Source organism: Montipora foliosa, chromosome 6 (genome assembly GCF_036669935.1).
Source record: "Montipora foliosa isolate CH-2021 chromosome 6, ASM3666993v2, whole genome shotgun sequence".
In the NCBI taxonomy this organism is placed as follows: domain Eukaryota; kingdom Metazoa; phylum Cnidaria; class Anthozoa; order Scleractinia; family Acroporidae; genus Montipora; species Montipora foliosa.
The window spans coordinates 18,362,839-18,377,838 of NC_090874.1; the positions used below are offsets into that span (position 1 = coordinate 18,362,839).

General features: G+C 38.0%; 1 long non-coding RNA gene across 2 annotated transcripts in view; it reads right to left on the minus strand.

Annotated features, from left to right (window-relative positions):
- Window positions 1–34: 34 nt before the first annotated feature.
- LOC138006878 (uncharacterized) overlaps window positions 35–15,000 on the minus strand; it is a 31,813-nt gene continuing 16,847 nt past the window's right edge. The window contains exons 1-3 of one of the 2 annotated variants that reach the window (XR_011123951.1): window positions 10,988–11,170; window positions 674–1,683; window positions 35–452 (exon numbers count right to left, since the gene is read on the minus strand). This is a non-coding gene — a long non-coding RNA (uncharacterized lncRNA). Of the gene's footprint in view, window positions 453–673; window positions 1,684–10,987; window positions 11,171–15,000 lie in introns of those variants that run through there. The other variant, XR_011123952.1, reaches the window with a different exon arrangement.

Consider the following 15,000-nt stretch of genomic DNA (forward strand, 5'->3'; position numbering starts at 1 on the left):
GATATAAAGTGCCCTGGGTCATTTCTATCTGGTTTAATAACTTCCTCAAGAAAGATTGGTGATCTCAGACTGAATAATAGTCCTTTCCTCTGCACTGAATTTCTTTTGCACAGAGACCCTGTCTTGATGAGGCCTTGTAGTAAACGGGCCCTTTACAGTGCCAAGGACCTCAGGGTCTGAGGTAAACAACTTCCATCTTAAATAGAATTTACTTAATGGGGCACTGTCCTGCTTAAGTTACTGCTTTTAGGTCAAAAGTGGGTAAAAATCTAAATTAGTACTTTAGCTCACTCGTACAACATTCCCGACAACCTACTGACATGATATGAAATACATCATTTATGGCAAAAAGAGCTATTCGTACTTAATGTTTGCTGTATTTCTTAAGACACTGTCTCCAAACTTGAAAAAACTGGCCAGTTTCAATCCATTTCTATCCTCTCCATCCTTGGCTGCAAACAACAAAGAATAGCTTCAGTGTACTTCAACGGTTATCGGCAAAAAACTACAGCATTATGTTGTGGTTTTCATTGATGCGAGGATGTCTTTTAGTGTTTTGAAGTTTGACTAAAATAGCGTGACACTGCCCGTTTAAGCTACCAGCAGTAAAACACTGAATCTTAAACAAAAGTAATCGCTTGATGTTCTCAACATTAGACTCAAAACTACTAACCTGCAAGGTTTCTAGATTAGCCAGCCCATTAACACTTGCATTTAGTTCTTGCCCCCCTCCTTCTTGTAGGGGGGCAACTTCAAGTTTTTTTACTTTTCCCCACGATTTCGCCAATGACTTCGGGAATGAAAAGACCTCATGTTTGTAAAGCCGGTCCGAGGGTCTTTGCTTTCCACGGTCACTGTAACAGCCTTTTGCAATTGGCTTGCATTAGCTGACACTTGCGAGATTTTGTTTGAAGCTTTTATATTGTTAAGCTGCTGCTGAAGGTCATCTCCAAAGAGCAGTGAAGTGATTGGTACATTCGGAGAGCACAGCCCCGCGTACTCCTTCTTGAGGCTACAACTAGATCTTATCGCCTCGCGTCTTTTTAGTGATAACTCATATTTGCGTGTGACCCATGCAAGCCAGAGCATTGGTATGCCGGGAAGCCAACCATTTCATCAAGGTTAATTTTCTTGGCATCATTTTGGCGGGCCTTAAGCAAAATATCAGTGCATTTTGCAATGATAGTGCCCACCTTAGAGACGGTAGTCTGAGTATTTGATGCTCTGAGATCAACTCGTTTGACTGCATGACTCATGTTTGTCCGTATTTCAGGGTTCACATGTGGGACCACCACATTATCAAGGTTCCCGGGTCGGGAATGTTTCTTGAATTTTTCAGAGAGTTTATCGGAGTTTAATTTCTCTGACCATCTCTTATTGATGAGTTTGGCGAACTTATCCGATACCCCTTGGTCAGTTTGCTCGTCTTTATTTAGATCATTTGCGATTGTGTCGAGCAGACCATCTTTCGACTCCCATGTCGGGCAACTTGTCTCTCCCGTTTTCAGCAGCAACTGAACGGAGAGGCGCGCTCGCGTATCTCACGGGATTTCCTTGTGACATAGACCGGTGACGAAATAGAATTTCCCAACTTTCTCTGGGTTGTACTAAGAGGGAACCACCTCATTTTTTTCGCAAACATCCAATTAGGTGCTTCGTCATGCCGTCATCCAGTCTCTTAACCTGCAGAACAAAACGGTGGTATTTATCAAATGAACAAGTTTTTCGAACGGATGACACTCGAAAGGCCTCGAAAGGGTTGTATGCCCTTGCTCTCCTCCCTAACTTCAACGTGAATCGTGTCCCGGAATACAGACAATTAATGTCTCAAAGTGTTCCCCCAAATGCTGCTTCTCAAGTAAGGATAAACAGCTGCATTTACCCTAAGCCAAAAATAACGCTAGCTTTTACCTTTACCTTATTGTTGAAAATAAGTAGCAAAGGCTTAGACTTTATGGCACTCTCCGTGTTGGATGTCAAAACTGGGGGTGCATCTAATTAGCTGCATTTCTGGACACAAGTGGAGGCGAATAGTGCGGTGGGCTTGGGGTTGTTAACTTCGATGCATATCGGCTTTCCTGGTAACCAGAATGAATGCTTAGCGCTTGCTGCCTTAGCCAGAATTAGGCGTTTCTTGAACGAAGTCCTTCGTCTCTAAATGTTCTTCCAATGATTACGGATAACGATATGCTCGCTGAGTTTACTTGGTTACACGAATAGTGCCCCTAATCTTCCTTGTCCTCCATTTTCAACATCCTATAGAGCCACCCATCAAGAGTGTGTAAACAGTTACGATAACCTAAATATAAAGTTTGCCTATCGTTGTAGATGAGTAGTCGATTCATATTAAAATTGAGCGTGCTATGATCTTATTACTACAATTCTGAGAGAAAGTCTACGTCAATACAACAACTTGGCTGTCGGGGGTAATTTCTCCTTCAGGATGATCAGGGCGACGTGAAATATTCAGTGTCCGTTTTTCCAATTGCAATCATCCTGAAATTTTGACCTCCCTTATGCCGCTTGTCTTCGTCACTCTCTTCTCCTGGCCTAGTAACTTTGTTTCCCTAGAGAGGCGAAAGTCTGCACCCGATTTTCGGTGTCTCATCTTACGTGCCAAGAATCGAGTGATTTGTACTCTTTCACAAAACCTCCTTTTTTAAAATCTAATTCTGCATAACTTACACATAGTGTTGAAGGTCTTGCAGCTCACGATCTTAACAGGTATGCTGGTTATAATGTGGAAATGGCCTACGGTAGGTATGAAGAGTATATGGAAATGTCGTTTATATGAACTGTGACGCTTGAATTTTTCAGGTTTTCCTTTCGTTACTTTTTGTGTGGGTTTTCCCACACTTTGTCAGCAACGGCGTTGTGGCTGGCTTTGCTTGTATACGAGAGCGAAGTGTTTTTCACGTTGTCTCTATTAGGAAGAGAGAGGACCCAGGGAATGAGAATGAATGTTCGTGTGTGGCGGCCATTACTTTTCTCGGCTGTTGTCATTTGGTGAATTTCGACTTGTTTTCTCGTTCTCATTTACAAGGTAAGGAGAGGTCGTCTTCCTTTCAGACGTTTGTACTAAGCGAGTTGTGCCAGCTGAGCTATATTGCAAGGAGTCATGCCTTCAATTTTATATCGGACAGATACAACATAATGACAAAAGTAGTTACGATTAGTAATTTGAGGTTTCCTCTTTTAACTACGATTTGCTGACACGTTGCGTGACGGCGCCAGTTTCTGTAGATTCGCAAGTTAAAAAACTAATGCCTTCAAACTTCCTGTCAAAAATTTTCACATTTACTGGTAATATTAAAACAGAAAAACTAATTAATTTACTTAACTTTTACTTTACTTTATTTATTTCACAGCAAAGAAGCAAATTACAAGTATGCAAATACTTAACTATGACACTAAAAACAAGTATGCTGTTGGAAACCCACAAAACAGAAATGAACTTCCCTAACAAGTGTAGGCTACCAAAAAAAAAAAATAAAATGAAATAAAATAAATAATAATAATAATAGTACTAATTAAATAAATAAAAATTAATTAATTGATTAATTAAAAAGTAAAAAAAAAAAAAAGAATGTAAGATCAGTCATGGCGATCGATCTGAAGACAAAACAACTTTAACTCTTGTTTGAACTTAGAGACTGAGTCACTTTTTTTAACAGTCACTGTTATTTTCAACTGTTGGAAAAGTATAGTTTACGTACAGATTTGTAAGCTGGAAGCACGAATACTCTTTGCTGACAATTGCACTTGCCTGCTGATTTATTCAGCTTTATCATAAACAAATTCTCCTCTGCTACTAGCGACTGTTTCCAATATTTCCGCTTATGAATAAACGAACGCAAATATTTCATGAGTCTCTGAAGTAGTGTGTTCATGCCTGAAGCGCGTTGACTCTAACACATTGTGGCAGTTGATTGCAAAATGTTTGGAGGCTGAGAAACTCATATGCTCAAATGCACACAATTGTAATGCGTTACAAGCCCTAACCTGCAAAATGTTTACTTCAGTGACTCTTAACTCTGTCAATCACCGCCCCCTCCTTTCCCTGTGATAACTTGGGCCACGTCCAGCTTTGTCTGCTGACTGGGAAATACACAAACCACAGTAAATGGCATTTCCCATCGAATGGAACAGTGGAAATTTCCTGACCATTTGCTAAATTTTCCAGTTTCCAGTCTCTCATCAGCCGAAAACAATTGCAAATGGTAAGTGCCATCTCGGTGGGCTGGTTTGCTGATTTAGGAAAAACTGCTACCATGATTCACCGGTCATCCCAACCGGTTTATTCTGACAAATGGTAAGCAACCCTAATTTCCTCGAAAGTAGTAGTCCAAACATGTTTCTCCCCTAACCATTTTCTCGTCTGCAGCTTAGGGATTCTACGGAATCTTTACTCGACATTTACCAGTATAACATGACAAAATGTATTGCATTTACTGTAATGCTAATCATCAACGTTTATTTGACTGAAATCCCACACAATTACGCATTGCGGACCTATTTTTAGGTAACGTTCGTAGCTGCTATGATCTAAAAATATCAAGAAGCGATATTTCTTCTGAATAGATCGTAGCTGGTTAAATTGAAGACGAAATGATTGATCTCCCATTGCCTACTGGATCAGTAGTAGCTCCTTGAGAATTTAATGATCACCCCATGATTAAAAAGATGATCCCTGAAACTAGTTAATAGGGAAAAGTCAGTGATACCTTCCCGTTTACGCCTAATGCATTTTTGGAGCCACAGTTTTGCTCAAGGGCCTAGCAGGATATATTCAGTGCATTGATGCTTCCATTCCAGCGCCACTTTCGACACTGATGCTGCAATTGTACTTCCTGCTTTAAAAAATAGCAAATTTGAGAGTGCTGATGGCTTTTACATTTCATCTATGAACGAAACTACTTGAGCTTGAGCTTGAGTGAGGCTCCAGCACTTGGCTAAGTAGCCTGACTTCTGGCTGTTATACACAATTGTGGTCTCATTCACACAGAAGCCCTTCCAGCTAATCCTGCCAAGCCGACCACATGCTGGAAAGGTCAGACCACAACACCGGGAACACTGTCCCCTACTCTTTTCGAATAGTGTGTGGGATCTTTAACGTCCCACGGAGTTAATGAACAAGGGTTGTGAGACGGGACGTCCGGCTTATCGTCCTTATCCGAGAAGACTAGAGAGTCTAACCATTTGCAGATGTAATTACAAAGGCAGCACTTTCTCCTCAGTTATTTAAAGACCCCCGAGGGTTAGTCCGGCCGGAGTTGAACTCACGACCTCCCGCGTGACAGCCCGGTGCTCAACCAACTGAGCCACCGGTGCGCGGTGGGGCTTGCGGGGGGCGGTGGGGCTTGCAACCCCTTTGTCTCATGTCTGTAATCTCATTTTTTCTTGCAGCGTGTTTCCTGATAAACTCAAAATTGCCAAGGTTCTTCCGATTTTTAATTCTGGTGATCCTTCTCTATTCTCTAACTATAGACTTATTTCTATTCTCCCATGTCTTTCAAAAGTTCTCGAGAAGCTGCAGAACATTACTTAGTGTTTAGGTTTCTCAATCATCATCAAATATGGTTTCAGACCACTTCAATCCACTTCCATGGCTATTCTTAAACTTGTCAACTACATTTTTGAAGGTTTCGAAAACAATGAATACAGTAGACACCCGCACATAAGAACTTAGGTTTTTCCAAGTCGGGCTAAATAGGTTCTAACTGGAAATGGTATTTACAGTAGTTTTAGGCTATCTATGTAGGTTCTCAAATTGGTTCTTATTTCCACAAAAGATATCTACTCTATGACAAGTGGCTCTAAGGGATATGTAATTTTCCTAGATATTTGCAGTAATAACAATAAAGCATAACTATACAGCTTATTTTTTTCTTTACATGTATGTCCTCAATGTTCTAGACATGAAATCATGATGTAAAACTGTAACATCTAAGATGTGTAGACCTACCAAGCCTGAAAGCATATTTACAATGAAACAATAGATGACAGAATTCTCATGCAAAATCCACATAACAAATCAAAGTCGTTGTTCCAGTCGCCTGAAGTTTCAAGGTCGTTTTCTAAAATAAGAACCTGTTCAATTTTTTTAGGTTAACAAGGTTCTTATGTGAGAGGGGTCCCTAACAGGTTCTTAAATTCTAAGGTCTTATATGCGGGTGTTTACTGTATACTAAAGGAGTTTTCATTGACCTTAAGAAAGCGTTAGATACTATTGACCATGAGCTCCTCATTGAAATTTTTAATTATTATGGTATCGGTGGTGTTCCCTTAGCTTGGTTTGCAAGGTACCTAACTAATAGGCAACCATATGTAATGATCCGTGGTCACATTTCTTCGAACAATAAGGTTGTGTGTGGGGTTCCCCAAGGTTCAGTGCCTAGTCCTCTCCTTTTTCTTACTTATATTAATGATTTTTTCTCTCTTCTAAATATCTTGCATTTATTCTCTTTGCTGACGATACAAATGTCTTCTATCGTCATAAACACCTGCCTGCTCTAATGAATAATGTTAACCAAGAGCTTCTTCATGTTTCATAGTCGTGGTTTCATGCTAATAAGCTTACTATTCACATCATTACAAAGTTCAGGGGCACCCAACGTCAATTTTCTGAAAATAACTGTTCGGAAGACGATTTGAGATCTAGAATTTTCGGAACTTTTCTTGTAAAATTTCTTGCTTGCCTGCCTGTCTTAGGATTTCCAACATCTAAAAGATGGTATAATTGCCCATTTTTAACGGATTTTTACCCTAAAAAGCTCACCTAGAATTTTCGGGAGCCTTTTTTCCGGCTGAAATTTTCGAAAAGTTAAGTTTTGATCCCTGTAATTTTCGGATCACTAGACTTTCAGCTAGGAAATCCAAACAGATGTCTATATCTACATATGCCTATATCTACCGTTTAAATACTAAAAGACGTTTAACCATGCTATGTCTAAGTGGTTTTGACCTATATTCTCGTTGGGTGCCCCTGAAAGTTCTTGCCTCTACGTTTTCACTCTAAACCCCTCTTTTCTAAACTGCACGCCTTTTCCCTATACATTCATTTCAAATCTCTTGCATTGTTTTTTCACATTTCAATAACCTTCTAGGCGTTTACCTCCTGCTGTGACGGTCTTCCCCTCTCCACTTTAATTGTGATTACCATAATTGCCAAACTCTTTCTCACGTACATAAATCTTACACTGAATAACTTACATAAATCTTGTTTAAGGTAATAAGTTGCTTTTTGTCATCAAGCACCTATTATTTGGAGTGACATCCCTGTTACTGTACGAAACTGCCGTATAATCAATAATTTCAAAAAGAGTCGAAAACGTATTATTTAAGTCCCTGACTGTGGGACAACATGTCACTAGGACAGTAATTATAATCTTAAATTATTTGTAAATCTCCTTGACAATTTGTATTACGAGCGTATATGTTTGTGTGTATTTGTAGTCGTGTGTCTAAATTCTTGCCAGTATGTACGTAAATTATTTCCTCTTTCCCTGCTGATCATTTAGCCATTTAAGCCCCTGGCTTTGGCTCTACTCATGTAATCTTTACCTGCCTGAAAATAATGATAATAATAATAATAATAATAATAATAATAATAATAATAATAATAATAATGATAAAAATAAAGAAATAAATAAATAAATAATAATAATGATAATAATAATAAGAATAGGATCGGCAAGGATTCTTAGGAAAGTGCTGGAAATGTAGGCAGGAGAGGAAAGTACAATGAAGGACGCTTCTTGGTTTCCCTAGACAACTGGTTGTTGCCCGGAACCAATGAAAACCAGATTCTATCTGAGATTATTAGCAATAATAATAAAAATATGAAGAAGGAGAAGAATTCTAGTTTTCGGTTAATGCAAATGAAATCTCGGTAACATATCCTTGCTCCTGACAAAGCAAGGGCTTTTTATATGTGCAATCTTGATGCTTAATCTCAACTTAAACTTGGAAGAATTTTCAGATTAATACTATCTACCGATATCATATATTATACATGAGTTTTTTACCAATAAATGATGTACGTAATTAAGTCCTAACAAGAAAGATCCTGATAAATTTACTTTTATACCTTGTTAAAATGTTTGATAAAATATGCATGGAGCAAATTTAAATTTAGTTTCATAGAGAAACTAGTAATTGTGACAAAAGGTGCAAAGCTTACGCTCTTTCGTTTAGTGGTTGTTGGTTGGTTTTACTCCTTGAGAACTACGAAATTATTCATTTGTTTATAACTCTTGCTCAGGTATTAATTTGTCTTCTTTGCTTTTAAACTGCAATTGTCTCGCATTGCTCAACTAACTGAATTAGATACTTCACGGTGGCCCGTAGGTGCCATGTTTGCCAGTTATCATTTGTCTTTGTATAATTCGCTCAAATATACTTATCTCTACCCAGTCATTTTGCCGTACTGTAAAAAAATTCCTTTGCAATATTTAACGTCCACAGGTGTTTCACTGTCTTAATTTGTAGGGGAAAAATAAGAACATTTGGGAAGGAAAAATAGCCAGATATGGATGCCCACCGGGTGCCTTCTGAAAGGGCAAGGCAGATAAATACGTGAAGATCCTATCATTTATAAAGTAAGCAATTACTACCGGTAAATTTAGTAAGCCGTCAAACGAATCAAAATGAGACGTTTAGTCAGAATTTGGTTAATTTACTTACTATTTCAGCTGCAGAATTTCTCGCTTGAAATTCTCTTTTGACCGCGCTAAATGGGTTTTAGCCCGGTGAAGAACTGTAATGATGTAACCCAAAAATTTACGCAAGAGATACGGTTTACAAAAGTGAAAGCAATGACTCGGAATTTTTCCGAGTTTATGTCTAAATAAAACCTATCATTTCACTTATTCCCTGAGCTAATGCTTAATGACACATTATTTTTGTGACTACTATTCCACTCTTCGTCATTTTAGTCCTAGCAGTATCAACAATAATTTGTTTGTCAAAACAAAGCGTCCGAACTAGTTTGGCAAACTGCGCCCGAACTAGTAATCCGAGCATCAGTTTGAACGCCTCTCCTGTTAGTTCTGTCATTTGGTTTTTTTTTTTGTTTTTTTCGGTCATTCTAGTTGTAATGTAGGGGTCATTTCACCAAGTCTTGTGATATTTTTGAGATAGGCTTTAAATTACTCATAAGCTTATAGGATACTTGGATAAGGAGGTTTCAAATAGCGGGGTAGAACTTTCAGACAAATGATAACGAAAGGACTCCGTCGAACACGATGAAGGAAAAAAATGAAGCCAGCGTCTGGGATGACATATTTTATACTATATCAATTACAGCGGAACAGAGACAAAAATGGACTGCGTCGAAAAACGGAATATTCAAGAGCATTGCGCTTGTCCTTAGCTGTCAAATATTTACCTTCGTTGCTTTGTCATCCTCTGTAAATATAAATTGCACGCTTCACGTATGCAGACCAGGACAATCTTACTTTGTGAAAAACGGCACAAAATTTTTTTAGATCATGAGCGGCCATTTAAAAGCTGAGTTAGACTGAAGTATATTCTTAAGGGTAGAAGAGTCTTGCTGAAGAGTATACAGTAGAAGAGTATACAGTTGAAGAATTCCAGTTGACAATTTTTTGTTGTTTATTTGTGGCAAAGCCGCGCCGCCCCTCTGCATAAACTTTGTTATATTAAAGACAGCGACTAAGACGCTGGTTAACAAAGGTGAAAAAGTATAGCTTACATGTTGTTATATTAAAGACAGGGACTAAGACGCTGGTTAACAAAAGGTGAAAAAGTATAGCTTACATTTAAGCATAAAACAGTTCGGTCTTCGTGACTTTAGACATTTCTGTTGCAATTGAAGTTTAAAGTGGTTAAAACCTCAATCTTCCCGGTTGGGTGCATGTGGGCACTTCGTCTTCTTTCTTCTAGAACTGCACTGAATCGTTTTGGGACTGGCTCAAACATGTAAGGTAGATTTATAAATATAAATCCACTGTTCGCATTTCAGATATTCAGTTTAGCGGATTCATTATCTCAAACTGGTATTTTCTAGTACAACTCGTCAGATTCAGAACGGCCAAATTTTCATTCCAGTCTCGTAACCTTCAGCTTTGCTAACAATGTTATTTAACCACTGCGTTTGTTGGCTGGAATTGAAACGCCTTCCAAACAATTTTGTGTGTTTCCAAAGTGGCTATTTCCTCTAAAATAGGGCCTTCTTTCTATACTTGTGTTCATTATTCAGCAAAAAATAGCAAATTTATACTCTCCCCTTGAAGTCTGCAGAGAGAATCTTAATTTTAGGCGTGGTGGGCTTTTTTATGCAGGCCATTCAAGCAAGAAGTGCTGGAAATGGAAAAATGTGATATTCATATAGGGCCTGCTGTCACTTCTTTGCCAACCTGTGTATTTCGAATAATTTAGGTATGTGGTATCGTTATGTACAGCAATATTGTATAGCAAGCCCTGTTTACGTTACAAATCACACAGATCGTTGTCACAAGGCTCTATTCCCCTTCCATTAGTCAAAATTACTGGATTGTCTTTGTAATATTACCGACTTATGATGTAGTTTGCTCTTTACGTTGACTTATCAGTGGCACCTACTGACTTTTGTCTCTTCCCCACAGCCATGAACCTGTTGCGAGAACTTAGCATTGATTATTGCTTCATCTATAGCCAGTGTTGAATTTCTTAAGCCCCGTAATGCCTTTACCATGGACACCAAGAGGGAAAAGAAAAAGGAAAGGAAAGGAACTTTATTTAAGTGTCTAGTCGTTCTAGCATTCTAGCGTTCTAGCATTCTAGCGTTCTAGCGTTGGCGCACAATAATTGACGACACTGTGAACTGGAATAAACAATTAACGCAAATCATTTCAAAAGGAGCAGAGTACAGAACCAACAAACTCAACCCACATATGACGCCTAGTCTGGGAATCGAACCCAGGCTACATTGGTGCTCTCACCACTGCTCTATCCCTGCACCTCTGTTCCGACTTTTATCGCTTACATTTTGGCGTGTATGTTACATGCGTCCCCGGTAATTTTGCATTTTCACCTCATCCTCTGTTGTCACCAGTCAGTCCTTTTGGAGAAACTTGTACTTCAGCGATTCGAGGAAGGCCTCTTTCTCTGCAGTCAACTGTCAGCAGCCACTTTTCTTTCATGAGTCAGTCATGCTGGCTTTGGGACTTCTTGATTCCAATCGGTTACCTGCCCTTTTTTTTTTCAACTTATAAAAAAACGTTTTGTGAAAAGGAAAAAAATTGGAAACATTAGCTTATAACTGCAACTTTGAAGTCTTGTTGCCTATTAAATGGTCAGGTCAAATTAGCTATAGTCACAAATTTGGACAATTGCAAAGCTCAAAATTACTATCAACAAGGGTGAATTTGACACTCATTCTCCAAATAAATGATTCTAAATGTTTCAAAAGAATCAGCGGTTGACTGGCCGTTTAGTAATTAAAAGTCTCACTTTGTCGAGGGAAACTGAACGTAAGGATTTGGTGAATCCATGCAGACCGACAAGCCAACTATGGCATGAGGTTAGTTACAGTAGAAGTCCTTCCATATAACATTTAAACTAACCTTAGAGCATCAATTTCCGGAGTGTAAACGCAATATTGGCTCTGGCATTATTTCTCTGTTGGAGGCATTTGATGAACTTGGTGGATTGCTTCAAAGACACAGCAGGACACAAGACATGGCTGACTAAACACTTTCAGTTTTCAAAAGATCAGTTGTTTTAAACTGCACTTAGCTTCTTGGTTTTGTCACGGAAAATGAAATTTAACACTGGGGCCCTCAGTTGTATAAAACGTGTTCATTGGTTTCCATTCCTCAAGTTAATTGGAATGAAAGATTTAGCTAACAATATGCCTCATTGCTTTGAATCAGTGTGCCAAGGAAAGGATCGACATAACCGTGATATACTGTTATTCTACTGGTTGTAAAACTTTCCTAACAATTTGGTTTCTTGTCTACTTGGTTTAGAGGAAGATTGGCCACAGTAAAGAACACTTTAACTTGTCTTTCAAGTTGGCGACTCCATTAATGATAGTTGTTTTTGGTCATTTACAAAACACGCCAATTTCTCAACAAAAAATACCTCACTCTTACTTTCTCCCAGTTTACCCATTGCTTTGTTGCTAGTTTTACTGAACGTTTGCATGACATTTTGAGAAGTTTTATTTGATGTCCTGGTTGCCAGACCGGTGGCATTTAGTCACTGACCTTTCTTCTAAATAAATGCTGCTAACAACTGCGGATAGTTGCGTCATATTTTCAATCGGACTATTCATAAGTCCTGTTAGGATCATTGAGTCAGGAAATACCGTGTTATCTACGCAGTTATGTCATTTTCTTCGAATTGTCATCTTTCGGCTATCTTGGAAATCGAAAATCTTGTGTTTTATCTTAAGCCGGTTGGACAGGTGCTTGGCAAAGATCACAAATCTCGTTTTAGAAGTGAACGGTCTATTTAATGTTAACCTGAGAAGTCACTTTATCGTGAAACGGTTCAATTGGTTTTATTCACAAACCTGAGTGGTTATATCAATCGCCTTTCTTGTTTTCATTGATTCTTCTGTCGAGTGTTCTAACTTTTGAACAATGCAACTAAAAACAAAGAAATCATGAGATAAAACTTTCTTTGTTCTCATTTGTTTAATTTTTATGGTTTGCATTTGCACCCTGTTTCTTCGCTTTTTGTATCAAGCACGTGTTGAAGAAGGTACATGTCAAAACAAACCTGTAGAATTTAAAAACACGCATCGAAAGTTTTAAAATGGTCATTTCGTGAAATCGCTTGGCCTCTATTACAACCATTCTTCAGTTTCTCATATCACACTGTGTCTTAATCTAGCTGTTAGCTTATCAGTACCGGTAACAAAGCTTGAAATTCCACCCAGCCTGAGAATTTACCTATCTGTAAACAAACAATTGAGATCTTTGTTCAAAAGGTATAAGGAAAGTGAAAGATGCTGACAATAGATTTGCTTCTTTTGTGTTGGAAAGCACTCGTTATTCTTCAAGGAAATTCAGTGTTTATAGACTAATGTGTGTTAATTGAACCCTGGGGTGACACGAACATTGCCGGGGTGCCCAATATTGTATATATATATTTTATAACTAAACATGACAGAACAATTTAATTCATGATCGATTGTGTTAAAATAAATGCGGTGGAAACCTCAAGAAAAATTGTACACTGTTTAGTGAGTTGTATTCTGCTCTCAGTGTTGTTGGGGTTCCGAACTTTGGAAGGTTAGATATCTTCAATTTCTCTTTATATATGATGGTGTCAATGTATGATGGTTTCTATGCAATATTCCGTAACAGATGTTCCGCCTCACATTTTAAAAGAAGGAGTAGCTTAGGTCAATCGAAGACAAAATTGCCCTTTTAGTAACTATGAAGGTGTTTGCCGGAGCTCAGTGGATGATGCCTGTTTTCTACTTCTCACCGCTTGTTTAGCTTCTCAAAAAAAGATAATCAAATAGCTTTCTTTGTAAAGTTTACTTTAGAGTGCTCGATTTAGGGACCACAAAGGGCACTCGAAAATTGTTTAAATAACTCTGAACCTCAGTGGCTTTGAAAAGAGAATTCCGCACTCCCGCCGAGGGTATTTTACCCCATTTTAAGGAGTCGTTTTTATCAATTGCCCTTCAGCTGAGGAGCAATATAGCGTAGCTACGACACATCTGTTTTCAAAACTAACGCCCTAGCTGATTTGTTGTGGTTTATTGAAAGTGGAATTAAAATTAAGAGCAAATGATTTTGATGGGGTGATTAAAAACGTTCTGTACGCTAGTTGAAGTGGCATAAGTGCAAAGATTGAGACTTTAATGTGATAGTTTTCTGCTCTTAAGGTTGAAACAAAAATTAATCACAATCGCATCATGTAAAGTCGTGGCAATCTTATAACGCTTATCTCTCAAGTAAATTTGTCCTGAAATCAGCATTTTCCATAGTTTTTTTAGGTAAAGACAATTTTGTTTGGAGTGAAGCGCTTTTTAAACGTATTTATCGGCAAAAAACCTGAAGAATTTGAGCTGAATTTTTATGATTATTCCTTTTTTTTTCATTGTTAAGTGCTTTGTGTTGGTGATTTGAAGAATCTTTTGGAGGGGAAACCACAAATTTGTGGGTTGAAGAATGGGTGTGAAATGATTCCAATATTTCTCGCAGCTTTGTTCGTCTTTCAGGTCTCCTTTCTCAATAGTAGTGCGTCCGTGACGTTATGATTATTATCTGAAATAAAAGCTTGGATTTGGAGGCATAAGTACTTTATCGTCTCACTCCATCTTCGAAAATGTTATAAGGCAATCTGGTTAATCATTATTAATGTCCTTTTTGATGAGGATAATGAGGGGATTAAGTAATATGGAGTTTATTTTATTAATCTTAATTTCTTTTTTAAAGTCTTCCTTGTCCTTGATTTTGAAAGGTGCAATCTAATTACCTTTGCAGATAGCACTCAGAACAATTGGTTACTTGGCGGTTTTGCCAAGGCTAACGTCTTGGCGAAATTTCTTGAATTGAGCTCAAATAGGATATTTGTGGTTTGTAATCGGCTCAGTTATTGAGGTAAAAATAGTACTTACTGACATCAAAATGCTATCCAATGTAACCCACCGACAAACCATTCCATATTTCACGGAGGAAAACGTAATTTTTTTCTCTGAATATAGATACATTTTATGGCAACTGATTGTTATCAGCCTTCACCATTATCGTAATATACTCTTTGCTTATATTCTTTGGATTATACCTGGATGACAAGCTTTAGTGAATTCGTATGTAACAAATAAAATCAGTTCTTTGAACGAAATTAACCAATAACTAATTGTTTCGTTTGCCTAAAATGTGATTTATTTTCTTGACTTGATTACCTCCTTTTGAAAACAGGCGGTTCAAAGATATTTTACCTATTTATTCAAGAACAATCAGGTAGGTATATGCGTTGTAATGTTCCGATTCCCTTATTCAAGTACTCGAGGCAAAGTTAAAGAAAAAAAAA